Source organism: Bubalus kerabau, chromosome 10 (genome assembly GCF_029407905.1).
Source record: "Bubalus kerabau isolate K-KA32 ecotype Philippines breed swamp buffalo chromosome 10, PCC_UOA_SB_1v2, whole genome shotgun sequence".
Classification (NCBI taxonomy): Eukaryota; Metazoa; Chordata; class Mammalia; order Artiodactyla; family Bovidae; genus Bubalus; species Bubalus kerabau.
In genome coordinates, this window is record NC_073633.1 from 96,856,784 (window position 1) to 96,875,215 (window position 18,432).

The 18,432-nt window shown below is 42.0% G+C and overlaps 1 long non-coding RNA gene across 6 annotated transcripts in view; it reads right to left on the reverse strand.

The window, feature by feature from the left end:
* Nucleotides 1–18,432, reverse strand: part of LOC129621874 (uncharacterized) — a 98,396-nt gene that overhangs the window by 64,241 nt on the left and 15,723 nt on the right. For all 6 annotated transcript variants that reach the window (XR_008699783.1, XR_008699782.1, XR_008699784.1 and 3 more), the window contains exon 2: nt 9,430–9,558. This is a non-coding gene — a long non-coding RNA (uncharacterized LOC129621874). The remainder of the gene's footprint in view (nt 1–9,429; nt 9,559–18,432) is intronic.

Genomic DNA, 18,432 nt, shown 5'->3' on the forward strand with positions numbered 1-18,432 from the left:
CTTCCTCTTTACTTCAAGTCAAACGAAAGACATTTCACGAGGACCACTTAGACAGCATGGCCTGTGTCCCTTCAGAGTTGGGGAGCTACAGGGTCTGATGCAAGACCTATACTCATAAGAACCTCTAGGCAAGAAACTACAGTTGCCTACCATGTGATCTGAGGTCTACTTTGAGTGCAAACTGTGCTTTCACTGATGGCAGAGGCAAGGATGCAGACAAGTTTCCCAAGTACTACATACAGTCTGCAGCACGTGTAAAAGAGCTGCTCTAGAGTTGTTTAAAGTCCTTTACAAAAGAGGGCTACATAGCGAGACAATGGGTTTAAAGGAATGGAGGTGGACTCAGGGAGTTGAAAATAAAGATGCCTCTGGTCTGCAACTGATGGAGATCAGCACACTTCATTTAGGGCTTATAGTCCATTAAGGTAGAAAGTCTAAATCGCATTAAGATACTTGAAGATAAAGTTTATGGGGGAAATTTTTCTAAAGCAGCTGTTTTGTTATATCCTACAAATGTATCTCTAAATAAAGGCTGGCTATAAGAAGGTTATATCTGTGACCCAAGTAGTCAAATAAAACGTGAAAGTTTAAGTTATAATTCAGATATTTAGCTTCCGAGACTTCAAGGTTTTGGAAATATATAGAGTTTGGGAAACTATAATTTTTATCAACATGTCAAACTTAGGAAGACACGGCACGAATAAAAATACAGAGTCAAACTTGATCCAAATGTATTTGGTCCTTTAGCATAAAAATCCCTTAGCGTGATGCCTCTTAAGAGTGAATCATCAGACAGAGAAAAACAAATATAATATGACATTGCTTGCCTAGAGAATCTTAAAAAAAAATGATGCAAATGAATTTGCCTACAAAACAGAAACAGATTGACAGACTTAGAGAAGGAAATTTTGGTTACTAAGGGGAAAGGTGGGAGGGGAGACAGATTGAGAGTTTGCGGTTGACATGTGCACACAGCTATATTTAAAACAGAGAACCAACAAGGACCTACCCTATAGTACAGGGAGCTCTGTTCACTACTCAGTAATAACCTAAGTGGGGAAAGAATTTGAGAAAGAATAAGTAAGTGTGAGTTGCTCAGTCGTGCCCAACTCTTTGCGACGCCCTAGACTGCAGCCCACCAGGCTTCTGTGTCCATGAGATTTTCCAAGCAAGGATACTGGAGTGGGTTGCCATTTCCTCCTCCATGAGAAAGAATAGATGCATGTATATGTATAACTGAATCACTTTGCTGTATACCTGAAACTAGCACAATATTGTTTATCAACTAGACTCCAATATAACTTTTCTTTAAAAAACAGTGAATCATATAGACAGTGATAGAAGGCTTACATCCTCTTTCCTGAAAGAACTGAGATGGAGCAGAAGTAGGAGAAATAAAGCCAGCTTCGCTCGTCTTAGCCCTGCTCCTTAGAATGGGGAAGGTAGGACGTTCAGGGCCCAAAGAACAAATCCTGCCTCCTCGCCCCAGCCTCTTTACCCCATTTTAAATTCCCTGTCCCCACTGCCTTGTTTCTCAACCCCCTCAACTGCTTAGCCAAACAAGCCACAGCCCTAGCAATCCTCTCCAGACTGGGCCATAGTTTGCTACAGTTTATATGCAGCTCAGGAAACATCCAGAGTTTGTGAGGTCTGTAAGTCTCTGTTCTGGGGCCAGGAGAAGTTAAGTGGCCCACACACCACAACATATAGGTTGGTGGCAGCCACAGAAGGAGAATCCCCTGACCTGCTGCTTCTCTAATAGGGCTCTTTCTACACAACCTTAAGCGGAAGGAGTGTGGGGTCCCGTGTAGATACAGACATACAAAACAGGTAAACACTGCCCGACCCCATCCCACAGAGTCATTCGGGGCCACAGTTTCAAGCAATTTTATGTGCAGCAGCCAAAAAAAAAGTACTTGGGAAACTTCAAAGAAATTTATAGGACCACTTAATATGCTGTGAAATTGGACCATGTGTCATGAATCAAAAAACCGATTAAATAAACTGGGAATGTCATGAAAGCTCCATTAGTGCTCATGTTATCTCTGCCTAGAAAAACCACTAGATTAAGTCAATTCTGAACAAAATGGCTGTAATCTTTAGTCACCTCAATTCTTAGTATATGAACATGTAAATCTGATGTGGTTGTTGCCCAGCCTTAGACAGATATTTCAGGCCAAGGGCCACGGGGCTGTCTGCAGAGCCTGCATCAGACTTAATTTTGTTCTCTGCAAGGTTCCTGTTCCTGTGATGGACTATGGGTCCACGATCTCCAGGAACCATTCCTCGATAAGAGTCAAGGTCAACCTTGGCCAAGCCCTCGCCCTGCAGCGTCCCCACCCCACGCGGTGCAGCTGCCCTTCAGGGTCCTTGCTGTGAGCGCAAAAGACTTGAATGGAAAGAACTAACTGCTAAGAGCATTCTTACACTTGGGGATGCATTTTTTTTTTTTTAATTTCATCAAGGAGATAAAAGCAAGTAGCTCAAACACAACACCCTTGTCTCCCCCTGCCAACTCTTCCTTCAATGGCAAAAAGACAATTTCTTCCATAACATGAACAGTAAAAACATATGTACTAATGAGATGGATGCAATATTGGAAAAAAAAATTATGAATAGGTAATTACACTTTTAGGAGATTTACAGATTTCAACCAGTTAAGCTGCAGGGTATGATTATCTCATTAGTCTTATGCACTCAGAGTAAATACAGAATAGGTTGGGCGTGACCAGTGAAAACCGTGTTTTGCCAAAAACTTGTAAAGAACAAGCTGTGGCTTCAGAAGGGTATGTACCGAGGGTTACCTAAGTGGATTTCATGCTTATGAAAGGCACACAGCACTTGGCAAAGCCAGCTCTCCGCGTTCAGAGCCATTCAAGTACCTGCCATGTTGCCAGGCTCCCAAACAAACCACATTGTCTCATCCTCATTCCTGCGCCTCTGCATCTCAAAGTACTTCAAGTCCTCTGTGTACCAGGCTGCAACTCTTGACCTACCGTTCCCTCGGACCTTCTCTGTGGCTTATTCCTTCAGCTGTCCCTAGAAATGGATTTATTCTCATCCACTCTTATTCCTGGGGGGGGCCGGGAGTGGTGTGAGCCTCAGTGGCCCCTAAAAGTTTAAACCTACTACTTTGGCTTCATTTAGATCCTACTCTGAAAGAGATCTCCCTACCCTGCTGGTGGGAATGCACATTGGTGCAGCCACTATGGAGGACAGTATGAAGGTTCCTCTAAAAACTAAACAGAGTCACCATGTGATCCAGCACGCCCACTCCTGAGCATACATTGGGAGAAAAACATGGCCCAAAAGGATATATGCAGCCGCATGTTCACTGCAGCACTGTTTACAATAGCAGGGACGTGGAAGCAACCTAAATGTCCATTGACAAAAGAATGAATAGATAAAATATGACACATATGTACAACGGAATATTACTCAGCCATAAAAAGGGGAGGGGGAATTGGGTCATTTGCAGAGACATGGATGGATCTCAAGATTGTCATACTAATAGTAGTGAAGTAAGACAGAGAAGGAGAAAGAGCGTATGACATCCCTTTTATGCAGGATCTAAAAAGAAATGGTACAAATGAACTTATTTACAAAAGAGAAACAGACTCACAGACTTAGAGGATGAATTTATGGTTGCCAGAGGGGAAGGATGGGGGGAAGGAATAGTTACCAAGTTTGGAACTGACAGGTACACACGCCTATATTTAAAATGGATCACCAACAAGGTCCTGCTATACAGCAGAGGGAACGCTGCTCAATGTTATGTAGAAGCCTGGATGGGAGGGGAGTTTGGGGGAGAACAGATACATGTATATGTATGGCTGAGCCCCTTTGCTGTCCACCTGAAACTAGCACAACATTGTTAATTGAATATATGCTGATACAAACTAAAAAGCTGAGAAGTAAAAAATAAAAACAAAAAAAGTAAATAAAAGAGTTCTCATGAAGAGAGAGAGCTAGAAAAGGCACAGGGGTGCTGTTGGTGGGAAATACTCATGAAGCAAAAAGACTGAAAAAACAAGTCGCAAGAACTGCTTTATCAATAATGACTAACACTGAATAATCCCCTACATGTGCCAGGCCCTCTTCTAGGAGCTTTGCCTGCATCGAGTCATCCAGTTTTCTCAACAATGTCATGTTAAATGCTCCTAGAATCCTCATTTGCAGAGGAGGCAATACAAATACAGAGAAAGAAAGTCAATTGTTTGAGATTAGAAATGTTGGAGCCAGGCAGTCCTGCTCAATAATCAAGTAAAATTACTCCTACACTCAGATGGTTCCCGGAGTGTTAGTTATTCACAAGATACTGTGCTATGCATGTTATATGTATTATCTCACGAGGTCCCTACAAGACCCCATGAAGTAGATGCCATCATGACGCTCATTTATACATTGTCCTTATTTTACATCTGAAGTTTAGAAATGCCAAACAAGAGAGTTCGGATTCAAATTAAGGTTAGAGTAAAGGAAGTGTCAGGGTTTTTTCCTTCTCACTATTGCCTGTACAAAGTTATACCAGCTAGTCCCTAGAGAGGGCTAGGGAAGGGTACTTCAGAAGACACAGGGCATCCTGTTATCAGACATAGTCAAGCAGAAGCGAAGCATTTACTCAAGAGAGGTGGCCTTTCAAAGTCATTTCCATCTTTCCACAGCATAGGGACTTATGCTTATAATCATTCAATGTATTCCGCATCTGTCTTCTTTTCCTACCAGGCTTGCAGTTGCAGACTGCCTTCTCGTCTTCATTTGTGTTTTCTTACAATATTCAGGTGCTATCTTCTATAATTCTTGCTGCTGCTGCAGCAGCTGGATTATGGAAGACCCTGAAAAACAGCCTGAATTGTCTTCTTACAAAACACACATTTCCTCGCTGTGTGTTTTGTGCCGAGAGCCAGGATCGTTTTGTTCAGACTTGTAATGGACTGGGTGCTCCTAAGACATCAGCAGCACCACACCCATGCGTTAGCCTGGGGATGTTTGCTTTCCCTTCAGATTTGGATCTCTAGGATGATGTTAAGTCCCTGGATACCTAGAACTTTGTGATCAGTCACAGATTAAAGAAGAAAGTGCTCTACAGTGACAGAAAGTCACTAGGTTCTGAATCCATTATTATAATAAAGTCAGTTTCCCCAAAAAGGGAGGACATTGTAACAAGCGTAATTATAGTCCTTACTTAATATCCATTAAGCACTTCCTGTGTGCCCCTCTACTGAGCACTTTACATTTATTAATCTCACTTAATCCTCACGTGCAAAAGAAACCAGAAATAAGTACTGAGATCCATCACAGGTGGGGGTTGTTCTTTAGAGGCTCAGTCGTGTCCAGCTCTTTGCAACCCCATGGACTATAGCTCACCAGGCTCCACCGTCCATGGGATTTTCCAGGCCAGAATACTGGAGTGCATTGCCATTTCCTTCATCAGGGGATCTTCCTGACCCAGGGATCAAACCTGTGTCTCCTGCACTGCAGGTGGATTCTTTACCACTGAGCCACCAGGGTAGCCCACCACAGGTTGCAGGTAAGTGAACTGAAACTTTGGAATATTAAATAACTGCCCCATGGCCACACAGCTGTGTGAAATGGAAATAGTATTTTAAAACAACCACTACCCTTGGAGAAGCCTATCCACCATCCAACACAGCTTCCCACCATCCCAATAAAATTAACTCAGCATCATGAAGGTGCACCAACACAAGAGCATTATGGGTGCTGCTTACTAGAACTTTTATGAGAGCCTTCAGACAGAACTAAGTTCTCACTTGAGCTCAATTCCTGCCACGTTGATTGCTAGTCCAAAATGGCCTTGACACAACTAGAAACTTACTGGGTATGCACTTACTGCACTTTCAAATGCCATCAAATCCATATACTGTGGGTCTAAATCCACAGAATATGATTTAAATCCCATCTTTCATAGGAGCTTCCTCTCTCCTTATATGCTTATTTTTCAATACTTAGGTCTAATCATGGGTTTCTTGTAGTGGTAAAGAACTCTCCTGCCAAAGCAGGAGATGTAAAGAGACACAGGTTTGATCCCTGGGTTGGGAAGATCCCCTGGAAGAGGGCATGGTACCCACCTCCAGTATTCTTGCCTGGAGAAGCCCATGGACAGAGGAGCCTGGCGGGCTACAGTCCATGGGGTCACAAAGAGTTGAACATGACTGAGTGACTTAGCATGCACGCATGGTTAATCATCCTCAATTATATCTTAAAGAACTGGAGACAAGATCTTATTATACCACAGAGATCTCATATTAGAAGATACTGATTTTTACTGTTGTTATTGTTTGTGGGGAGAGGGTTCAATTTTGCTTTATGCCATTGAGCTTATCTCTTTCGAGTATTTATCTTCAGAAATATAGGAACATAATTTTTCAAATTTTGGTCAAAATTTGCTTTTTACAAAGTCGTTTTAGGCTATACCTTGTGGCACTGATACCCTAAAACCATGGAAGTAAAGAAAATTTTTAAATATTAAGCAAAAAGGACAAAAACCAGCTACAGGAGTTTTAAACTAGATACATAAAACATGAAGACTGTGGAGACAGAGCCAGCAAACTGAAGATATGAGGAATCTAGACTCTAGATTGGCTCGAAATGATGATATTATAGAATTTTTATTCTAAAACTTCCTTAGAAATGAGCTATGCCATTACTCCCAGTACCAGGGGAGTAAAAATCAGGCCTACTGTGTTGGGAAAACTGGTTTGGGGATCACATAGGCAATCAGTGGTTAAAAAAAAAAAAAAATCCACCTGCCAATGCAGGAGACGCAAGAGACTTAGGTTTGATTCCTGGAGGGGGAAATGGCAACCCACTCCAATATTCTTTCCTGGAGAAGCCCATGGACAGAGGAGCCTAGCGGGCTGTAGTCCATGGGGTCACAAGAGTCGGACATGACCGAGCACAGCCAGACATTGAGGTCGGCAGGACAAGAAGCAAGGCCCACACTTTGTAACTCTTCATCAGGCTGTCATTCACAATCTGCATTTTTTTGTTTCCTGTTTAAGTTTTATCCCTGCCCTTTTTCCTGCCTTCACGAAATGATATTTTTCATTAAAGAGCATTCTGGCCCACATTCTCTCTGGCAAGAGATAAACATTCATGCTGCACCCCTGCCACTAACTCTCCATGGGGCACACCATTTGCCCTGGTGCTGGCCCGTTGCTGCAACTGTGCTCAGCGGCCTCTCTCTCTCTCATTCATCCCAAAACAAGAGCCATGACTACACGCTGACGGCCGAACCCTAGAGTACAGGCGGCATCGACAGGGACAACTGCCTTGCTGTGAATTTTACAGTTTGGGAAGCCTTCATCTCTCAGCCAGTTCCTTTTTTAAGCACCTGGAAGCTACCACAACTGATGTAACATGTTCTCTTGATAAAAAGCCAGAGACAAGATTAAATATTGGTCTTTCTCATGGACATTCAGCCAGAAGTCAAACATTACCTTCTCCCTTTACTATGGTGAAGTAAAATATTTGTGCCCAGTGGTTCCAGAGTATTTCATCATCCTAGGTCTGATTTTTTTTTTTTTTTTTTTTTTTTTTTTTTTTGCCTAGGAGCTCTTCTGTCAGAACAGATCAATGCTGTCCATCAACTGATGTCCTAGTTCTCAATAGCCAACCCCCACGACAACCCCCTAGAAGCTTCTCCTGCCATCCTCACAGCACCGGGGCAGCTGATGGGACTGCTTCACAAGCGATAGTGAGGAGGAGAAGGGTTTTGCCCATTTTGCAGACATCAGAAGTTTTCTCATACTGTCACAGGCATGGTCCTGACTTCCACTGGAGATGACACAGGGAGAGTGCCAGCTGGCAACTGACCTGCTGGCTGGCTCTCTGAAACAGGTTCAACTAGTTAAATGGAAGTGGGTTGCCAAGCCAAGATTATCCTGACCCTGCACTGGAAAAAGGTCAAAACCCCACCACTCGAGGGAGGTGGCAGGGAGCATCTGGATGCAAAGATTCTGATGCATCTTCTGTTCAGTAGCTGTACCTTACCGGATCATGTCCATTGTGTCCATGAAAAATTCACATGTTAAAGTGCTAACCTGCAGCATCTCAGAAAGTGATCTTATTTAGAAATAGGGGTGTGACAGACATCACTAGTTCACATGAGGTCATCCCGGAATAGGGTGGCTCCCGTCCAATATGACTGGTATCCTAATCAGAAGATGCAGGTAAACAGGGAGGAGGCCATATGAACATGAAGTCAGAGATCAGGGTGATGCCTCTACAAGCCAAGGAATGCCAAAGATTGTCAGGAACCACCAGAAGCTAGCAGAGAGGCATAGAAGAGATTTCTCCCTCCTGGCCCTTTGAAGGAATCAACCGTGTGGACACCTTGATCTTGAATTTCTGGACTCCAAATAATAAATTTCTGTTGTTTAGGTCACTCAGTCTGTAGTACTTTGTTATGGTAACCCTAGAAAAACTATAGACCATATTTCACAAGTTTTTAGAAACTTAATACATTGCTACAGCAATCTGGACATTCCAGTAATTAGTTGCTGAAATAAAAAGTTCATAGAATTCATAATTAATACTTATCCTTATTGTGATACATTGTTTGTCTATCTCCACCCAACAATACCATCACTTGAATGTCTCAAAATAAACTAAACCAACAAACCAAACCACAGGCTCATGACTAAGAACTCTCTGCACAATTCTTTCCAAAGTGGAGTGCCATTTCCAAAGTGTAGTTAAGACCAGCTAAGAACTTCCCATAACTCAACTGGTACACTTCCCATAACTCAGCTAGTACACTGTATTCTTTCCTGCCCCACAATAAATGCTACTGTGTGTCTGCTGTGTACCCGTCACCATGAAAGGTACTAGAGACACAACCAAGGTCCAGACAGGTGGGCATCGTCTTCCAGTGGCCTGTGTTCAGTGAGGAAGACAGAGAGCAATCAAGCAACTACTCAGACAGAGACGACTGTGCACCGTCACATCACAAGTGCAGTGAAGACCTTTGACCACGCTTTGTAGGCAGCTGCTTTCCCTAAGGACCGGCAGGCAGGCAGAGAGAGGCAGAGACAGGCATGCCCTGTAGTCCATGGGAAACCTATAATACCATCAGTTTTCTCCCATGAAAACAAAACACCAAATATTACATTCCAAGCCACCTACCAAAAATAATCATCTTAATAAAACAGGGACCCAAAAAGAAGGAGAAGACAGGAGATGAAAGTGGTGACGAGAAGCAAAGCGAGAAATAGGGACACAGAGAGAGTTCAATAAATTGGAAACTCGGGACAAAATGCTGCCATCGAGTCCCCCACCCTCCAGGATTTAAGAACGAGAGCGTGAGGATGTATGCCCTGCACTGTGAGCGTGGCAGTGGTGAGTGGCACGTGATCAGGCATGCGATTTTGCGCAGATGAAAGGATCTTACTCAAAATAAAAGCCTACCTTTGTTTGCAGCACTCTTTCTAAACTGGAACCTCACTGTTCAGCAGGCTCCTTGCTCTGTGCAGTTATGAGCCCTTGAACTCACTGCCAAACGGTGTAGCCGGTCACCAAAGAAGCTGCCGAACACTGCTGAAGACAGGGAAGAAAATCCATTGAATTAGTCCTGAACATTGCAAAAGCGGCTGCCTCTCTCAATTACTTTGTCAAGTCCCATTTTAATTGTAGCTCTAATCACATGTAAGCTTTTCCCACGGTGGGGATGGAGCCAGGATCCTCAAAGTGCCAGCGTGTCCCCCGCCACCAGGCCGATATGGACAGGTCTGAAGCTGCTGTGTTGCTTGCCTTTGGTGGAATTCAACAAAATAAACTGCTCCCTTGGCCTTTATGTTACCCTCAGCATGGATTGTATTTACACCTTTTTTGCCTCTTGGTGATGACCAACTCGGACGAGGTACTTTGAGATCTCCCAAACAACCTAAAGCAGAACTGACTTGAAAATACCTTTAAAACAATAAATCCGTCACTGTATAAAAACACACACTCTTCTGTTTTCCAAAATAAGCATCCAGGGACATGTGATAGACAGGGGCTGGGTTAACAAGCAAATAAGAGCAAAATAATACCAGTGGGGCAAGAACCTCCATCGTGAAACAGAAAGAAGCACCTCGTCCAGCACCGAATTCCACTGTGACCCTTGATTCAGCCTTATCTGAGTTTGCATCATTCCAAAGTGTGGTAGTGATAAGTGGAGATGTCGAACCATCGTTAAGTAACTACTTGCATCACTATACTGCCCAGGTAAATAATGTGAAAGCAAAACTGTCCTGAATTCTATTATATTAGAAGGTGGCAAGGCTTAAGTATGTTCGACACATTAGTGTCATGTTTGAAAATGAATGGGAGGAAGTGGTCGCAAAAGAGAAAAAAGAAAAGAGAAACAGATTGTCTGCAAGGGACAGAAAATGGAATGTTCTAGGAATGGGAATTGATGGCTGGTCAGAGCAATGGTTCTTGACATGTGGACCAGGACTAGAAGCATCAGCAACACCCGGGAACTATTTAGAAACACAAACTCACAGAGAGAGAGGGGGTGGGGGTGGGTTTGGGTGTGGATGTGTGTTTTGGAGGCAGGCAGAGGAAGTGGGCATAATAATCCATAGTCTAATAAGCCAGGGATTCTGACGCATACTCACATTTGAGAACCACTGAGTTAGGGCATGAAGACCAAAGCACATTTAAGAGAAAAACAAGACAGAGCAAACCATCTTCCCCAAAGCAGATGATCAGGGCAGAACTTTAATGCCTCCAGGAAAAGAACTCTAACCCTGGAGCCTGTAAATTATTAGGGAGTCTAACAATCTAAGCAATGGTGATAAAAAGATGAAAAGGTCATTGAAGTAGACAGTTAAATAGTTCTTCAGCCGAATGGGTGACAGACCTGACCCCTGTCCTTGTGGCACTTGTAGAATTTCTGCAAGTTCACTACAAACAGTGTTTTCATCCCCAAATTCCTTAGTGACTGAAATCAGCCTTAAGCCCAGGCAGCTGAAGTTTTTGTGGTCTGGCAAGTGTTTGGTATGACTCTCTTCACCTGAATCTGAGCATTTTCTTTCTGAATCGTTCACTGAGTGAGAAGAATTTGCAAAGGAATTAATAAAACACATTCTCTGAGGTTGGAAAAATACAATTTCCTCTGATAGCCATATGGCTAGGCCAGTACAAGCAAATGACATACAGATAAGAAACCCAGAAGACTTCTACATTGTGCAGGCATCCCAATTATCCTATACACTTGGGGAGATCCCTAGTGGAGGTCACTGGTCAAAGCAAAAGTTGAAGGGATTGAAAACATGGGAAAGAATGAAAACGTTATAATAAAAGTGTAGTGTTGATGTGGTTTGTCCAACCTAAGCTGAATGCTAGTGATACTTCTCCACCCTCCTCACCACCCCCAAACTTACAAGCAACTCTTTGCTCTGGGATATTAATGAGAAAGAATTTTATGTGAATGGAAGTTTCTTGTTCCTTCAAACTTTTTCATTCAGCATACACCAAAGACACTTGTGTGCTTAGAAGTGACATCCGTTTGCTAGTTCAGTTCCCCCAGGCTAGGAAAGTAAATGCATGTTTTGGCAAAAAGTCTTAACTAGCACTCAAAGTTGGATGCTTGAGAAACAATTTTCTTTATTCAGTGTTCCCCCATAATGGAAGGTGGTGTAAGATTAATTTTGAAAAGACTGGAAATATTCTAATGAAATTTCTTTTTCTTTTCCCAGATATTATTGTGAGCTTCCTATGTCTACCACAAATACTCATTTCAAAAGATGCTCTAAAATGTTCCCCCAGAGGTGTTAGCTTCGGAGCCATCAAATCAATTTAACTCCAGTTTATAGGAATAGTTTCAATGAAAAAAATAACATTCGCTTAGCTAGTTCCAGCTCTTTGAGTCCAGGTCCTGATTTTTCTCCTAAATGTATCTCCCTTTTTTTACACAACAAGGGTAGCAGCATATAGTCATGTCTCTGCCAAAACTTTTGAAAGCACTAGAAAGAAAAGTACAAGAATATTCATTTAGTATTTTCCACCTGTAGATATAGAGCTTCTTCTGTGCTTACTGGTCTCATCCCAGCACGATTCATGGGATGGTTTTTCTTTCCCATGGCAACCCGCTTAATTTTTTTAATTGGAGCGTAATTGCTTTACAGTGTTGTGTTAGCTTCTGCTGTACACTGAAGCGAATGAGCTGTGTGTATAGGTATGTTCCCTGCCTCTTGCACCTCCCTCCCACTCCCCCACTCCCGGCGGGCCCCTCTAGGCATCACAGGGCACTGAGCTGGATGCCCTGCGCTACACAGCATCTTCCCCCTGCAGCTTTACACGTGGCGGTAAATCAATGCTACTCTCTCCATCCGTCCCACCTTCCCCTTGCTCCACATGTTCATTACATCTGTGTTTCTATTCCTGCCCTGCACATAGGTTCATCTCTACCATTTTTCTAGGTTCCATGTTTATACACTAATGGACAATATTTGTTTTCCTCTTTCTGAGTTACTTCACTTGGTATGACAGACTCTAGGTCCATTTACATCACTACAAATGACCCAATTTCATTCCTTTATATAGTTGAGTAATATTCCATTATACACACACACACACACACACACACACACCACATCTTGTTTGGGCTTCCCAGGTGGCACTAGTGGTAAAGAACTCACCTGCCAACGCAGGAGATACAAGAGACGTGGGTCTGATTGCTGGGTAAGGAAGATCCCATGGAGGAGGGCATGGCAACCCACTCCAGTATCCTTGCCTGGAGAAGCCCATGGACAGAGGAGCCCGAGGGGCTACAGTTCATAGGGTCTCAAAGAGTCGGACATGACTGAAGCGACCTAGCCCACATGCACGCAATCATCTTCTTTAGTCATTCAACTGTGGATGGATGTTTCGGTTGCTTCCATGACCTGGCTATTGTAAATAGTGCCACGGTGTTCACATGCACGTGCCTTTCTAAATTATGGTTTTCTCTGGGTGTATGCCCAACAGTGGGATTCTGATGTACCTGAATTTTTAACTTTGCCTACTGTCTTTTACTCACTACTAAGAATATGCTAAGACAACCCAGGTGGCTCAGTGGGTAAAAATCCACCTACAATGCAGGAGACTCAGCTTCGATCCCTGGGTCAAGAAGATTCCCTGGAGGAAGGCACGGCAACACACTCTGGTATTCTTGCCTGGAGAATCCCATGGACATTGGAGCCTGGTGGGCTACAGTCCATTGGGTCACAAGGAGTCAAACATGACTGAAGTGACTAAGCATGCATGTACCCATGTAAGTATATGCCAAAAAGTTCATCTCATCTTAAGACAATCCATCTTTAGTCTAGGCTGCTAAACCTACTCTATGGATCATCAACCAAAGCTCTACTTTAGCTTGTTCACCAGTGGTCTTCAAAGCTGGAATGGAAATTATGGTTTGGATATTAAAGACCTCATGACAGCTACTGATGAGAACTCTTCTAAGATGCATCAGTCCAGTCCAGATGGTTGCTCATAGAAATTCATAAATTTAGTCTGGCTAAATATCCTTTGGGACTTAAAAAAGCACACCAGTTATATGAATTCATACAAAGCCAACTTTACTACGATCTTTATCTTAGACTCACTGGGCAGGTAGCTGTGCGTGGGATTGAAGTAGTTAAAAACCTCAAAGAAAGGAGGATTCAGGTATTCGATGAATTAAGACTATGACTGTCTGACTGTCTGTCTGTCTGTCTGTCTCTCTCTCTCTCTCTCTCTCTCTCTCTCTCACACACACACACACAGCATCTAGGAACTCAAATTCCAATGGTGGGGTCTTTTTCAACCACAGAGACAGTGCTATTTTGTTCCCTCTTCCTTTCTACAGCCAACTAAAGGGGTTTGACAGTAATTGAAGCCACATGGACTGTTGTGCTTCAAATTGTGTCAATTATATAAACTTGCTTTCCTTTTTTCACTACCCTCTAAATTTGCATTTTCACCATGCACATGGTATATGTCAAATCTCACTACAATAGAAACCTCTGAAAGACAGACATTCCAAACCTCTCAGTTGTGAGTACTATTTTTTTTTCAGACAGTGCACAATGCAATAGTTTCCCTATGACAAAATTATATGGACAGTCATTGGGAATTAGTCTGAAAGAAATTAATAACCAGAAATAGATAAATAATTTGAGAAGAAGCCAAGTCTTGCAATTGACATAGCACTGATTTTCTTAATATTATTCTATGAATCTAAGTATTATTTACTGATTTGCTTTGAGATACAACATACGGGAATACTTTCATGTACATCTCACTTTGCTCTCCATACCATCTCCTGGTTCCATTACTAGTTTATATAAATGATTCTATCTCCCTCGTGTAAAATGAGACTGTTGGCCTACATAGTCACTAAATTCCTTTCTATGTCCCCAAATCTCTGATTCTCTTCTGAGAAGCTCATAGAGTCACATTCTTCAGAATATTTCATGAATTCTCCCTACCAAATTCAAACTACTCCATTTAATTCAGGTATGACCTAAATCAAATCCCTTATGACTATACAGTGGAAGTGACAAATTAGATTCGGGGATTAGATCTGATAGACTGCCTGAAGAACTATGGACGGAGGTTCGTGACATTGTACAGGAGTCAGGGATCAAGACCATCCCCAAGAAAAAGAAAGGCAAAAAGGGAAAATGGTTGTCTGAGGAGGCCTTACAAAGAGCTAAGAAAAATGAAAGGCAAAGGAGAAAAGGAAAGATATACCCATCTGAATGCAGGGTTCCAAAGAATAGAAAAGTGAGATAAGAAAGCCTTCCTCAGCGATCAATGCAAAGAAACAGAGGAAAACAATAGGCTGGGAAAGACTAGAGATCTCTTCAAGAAAATTGGAGATACCAAGGGAACATTTCATGCAACCATGACCTCAATAAAGGACAGAAATCATATGGACTTAACAGAAGCAGAAGCTATTAAGAAGAGGTGGCAAGAATACACAGAAGAACTATACAAAAAAGATCTTCATGACCCAGATAATCACAATGGTGTGATCACTCACCTAGAGCCAGACATCCTGGAATGCAAAGTCAAGTGGGCCTTAGGAAGCATCGTTACAAACAAAGCTAGTGGAGGTGATAGAATTCTAGTTGAGCTATTTCAAATCTGAAAAGATGATGCTGTGAATGTGCTGCACTCAAAATGCCAGCAAATTTGGAAAACTCAGCAGTGGCCACAGGACTGGAAAAGGTCAGTTTTCATTCCAATCCCAAAGGAAGGCAATGTCAAAGAATGCTCAAAATACTGCACAATTTGCCTGGAGAATCCCATGGAAGGAGGATCCTGGTAGGCTACAGTCTACGGGGTCGCAAAGAGTCGGACACGACTGAACGACTTCACTTTCACTTTTCACTTTCACATACTAGTAAAGTATGCTCAAAATTCTCCAAGCCAGGCTTCAACAGTACATGAACCGTGAACTTCCAGATGTTCAGGCTGGTTTTAGAAAAGGCAGAGGAATCAAAGATCAAATTGCCAACATCCATTGGATCATAGAAAAAGCAAGACAGTTCCAGAAAAACATCTACTTTGCTTTATTGATTACACCAAAGCCTTTGACTGTGTGGATCACAACAAACTGTGGAAAATTCTTAAAGAGATGAATTCTTAGAGAGAGAATACCAGACCACCTTACCTGCCTCCTGAGAAATCTATACGCAGGTTAAGAAACAACAGTTAGAACCGAACATGGAACAACAGACTGGTTCCAAATCAGGAAAGGAGCACGTTAGGACTCCTGTCAAGACGTATATTGTCATCCTGCTTATTTAACTTACATGCAGAGTACATCATGTGAAATGCCAGGCTGGATGAAGCACAAGCTGGAATCAAGATTGCCAGGAAAAATAGCAATAACCTTAGATATGCAGACAACACCACCTGCAGAAAGTGAAGAGGAACTGAAGGGCCTCTTGATGGAAGTGAAAGAGGAGAGTGAAAAAGCGGGCTTAAAACTCAACATTCAGAAAACTAAGATCATGGCATCCAGTCCCATCACTTCATGGCAAATAGATGGGGGAACAATGGAAACAGTTACAGACTTTATTTTCTTGGGCTCCAAAATCACTGCAGATGTTGACAAAATTAAAAAACACTTGCTCCTTGGAAGAAAAACTATGACCAACCTAGACAGCATATTAAAAAGCAGAGACATTACTTTGTCAATGAAGGTTCATCTAGTCAAAGTTATGGTTTTTCCAGTAGTCATGTATGGATGTGAGAGTTGGACTATAAAGAAAGCTGAGCACCGAAGAATTGATTTTTTTGAATTGTGGTGTTACAGAAGACCCTTGTGACTCCCTTGGGCTGCAAGGAGATCCAACCAGTCCATCCAAAAGGAAATCAATCTTGAATATTCATCAGAAGGACTAGTGGTGAAGCTGAAATTCCAACACATTGGCCACCTGATGTGAAGAACCAACTCACTGGAAAAGACCCTGATGCTGGGAAAGATTGAAGGCAGGAAGAGAAGGGGACGACAGAGGACGAGATGGTTGGATGGCACCATAGACTTGATGGAAATGAGTTTGAGTAAGCTCCAGGGGTTGGTGATGGACAGGGAAGCCTGGTGTGCTGCAGTCCACAGGGTCGCAAAGACTGAGTGACTGAACTGAACTGAATTTATTCATTTAGTCATTAAAGTAATGTATATTGAACTTTTACCTGTGTTCAGGCATTCTGTTAGACACCTCCCTTAAGAAATCATAGTCTAGAATCATATATTTTCCATTTGATAATATTTATTTTTAAAAAGGATGTACACACTTTTATGTAGCACAATATTCGTTTTGCTTATGTATGACAGTGTAAATATGCATATGCCCAACTTGGTCTAACACCCTTAAAACTATAGACATCTTGAAGTTCAGGAAACTAGTTTATGAATTTTGGCCCCACTTAAACAAAGAAGATAGAATCTATATATTTAGTATAAAAACAAAACATTAACATATAGTTCGTTCAAGAAAATCAAGGGAATGCTATAGTTACTTTTCTTAAAATTTCCAGGCAAGACAGAAATCAATAATTCAAATCCCTGGTTGTGAATACAATTGGAATGAAATTCAAATGAGATTTGAGGAATATATTTGCCAATATCTTATTTCTCACTAATCTTTAACCAATTATTACTTATATTTGTGCAGAAATCCAGTACAAGATTAGATCAATTATGCAAATGAATTCAGATTTCAATCTGATAACATTTTTAATGAAATTCTAATAGGTCTTAAGAGCCCATTAGTTAGCTTTAGAATTCTTTTTTTTTTTTTTTTTAAACCTCAAACACTGTATTAGTTTTGCCAAACATCAAAACGAATCTGCCACAGGTGTTGTGAAACCGTATAAGTGAGCTTATGAGTTAACTCATTAGGATTCCCAAGTATGCCAGAATTATTATCATTTTATTTCTCTCCATTTCATACCATATATATATGATTGTATATGATGCATCGGTTTGTTGGTGTTGTTTAGTTGCTAAGTCTGACTCTTTTGCAACCCATGGACTGTATCCCGCCAGGCCCCTTGGTCCATGGAATTCCCTAGGCAAGAATACTGGAGCAGATTGCCATTCCCTTATCTGGGGAGATCTTCCTGACTCAGAGATCAAACCCATGTCTCCTGCATTGGTAGGTGGGTTCTTCACCAGTAAACTGAGCCACCAGGGAAGCCCATGACACATCAGCACATCATTACAATAATCATGTCCATTCATTGGGTGCATAGCCCACTGTGACAAGTGCTTTACATACTTATTCCCCAAAACATCCCTGTAAAATAAGTATTATCTCTTTTCCCAGATGAAGGAAGTAGTAGAAAAAGATACACACAGGCTGCACAGTTTGGAGGAAATTAATATAACCATGATTATTATAGCTAGCATTCACTGAGGACTTACGATGCACATTCACTGTCCTAAGAATCACAGATATCTTTTCTTGACTGTAAACATTTTATTTTGTATTGAGGTTTAGCCAACTAACAATGTGATCGTTTCAGATGATCAGTGAGGGGACTCAGCCATACATATACATGCATCCATTCTCCCCCAAACTACCCCCTGCCCGCTGCCATCTAGGCTGCTGCATAAATTGAGCAAGGTGCATTTGCTATACGGTGCGTCCTTGTTTGTTACCCAGTGAGCATCACACATATCTTATCTGATTGAAACTCTCAAGATCAGAGAACTGTCTCAAGTTTGGAGAAATCTCAGGGAATCATGGTTGACAGGAAAAATAAGACTTACCCTGCCAACTTGGTCTGCTTCAAGGACATTCCTTTGCACACAGAGCTACCTCTAAAAGCCAGCCTGTGATTACCAGGACACATCACATTCTTCTAATCAAGGACCTGTGTGCTTAGTCACTTGTCGTGTCTGACTCTTTGCCATCCCATGGACTGCAGCCTGCTAGGCTCCTC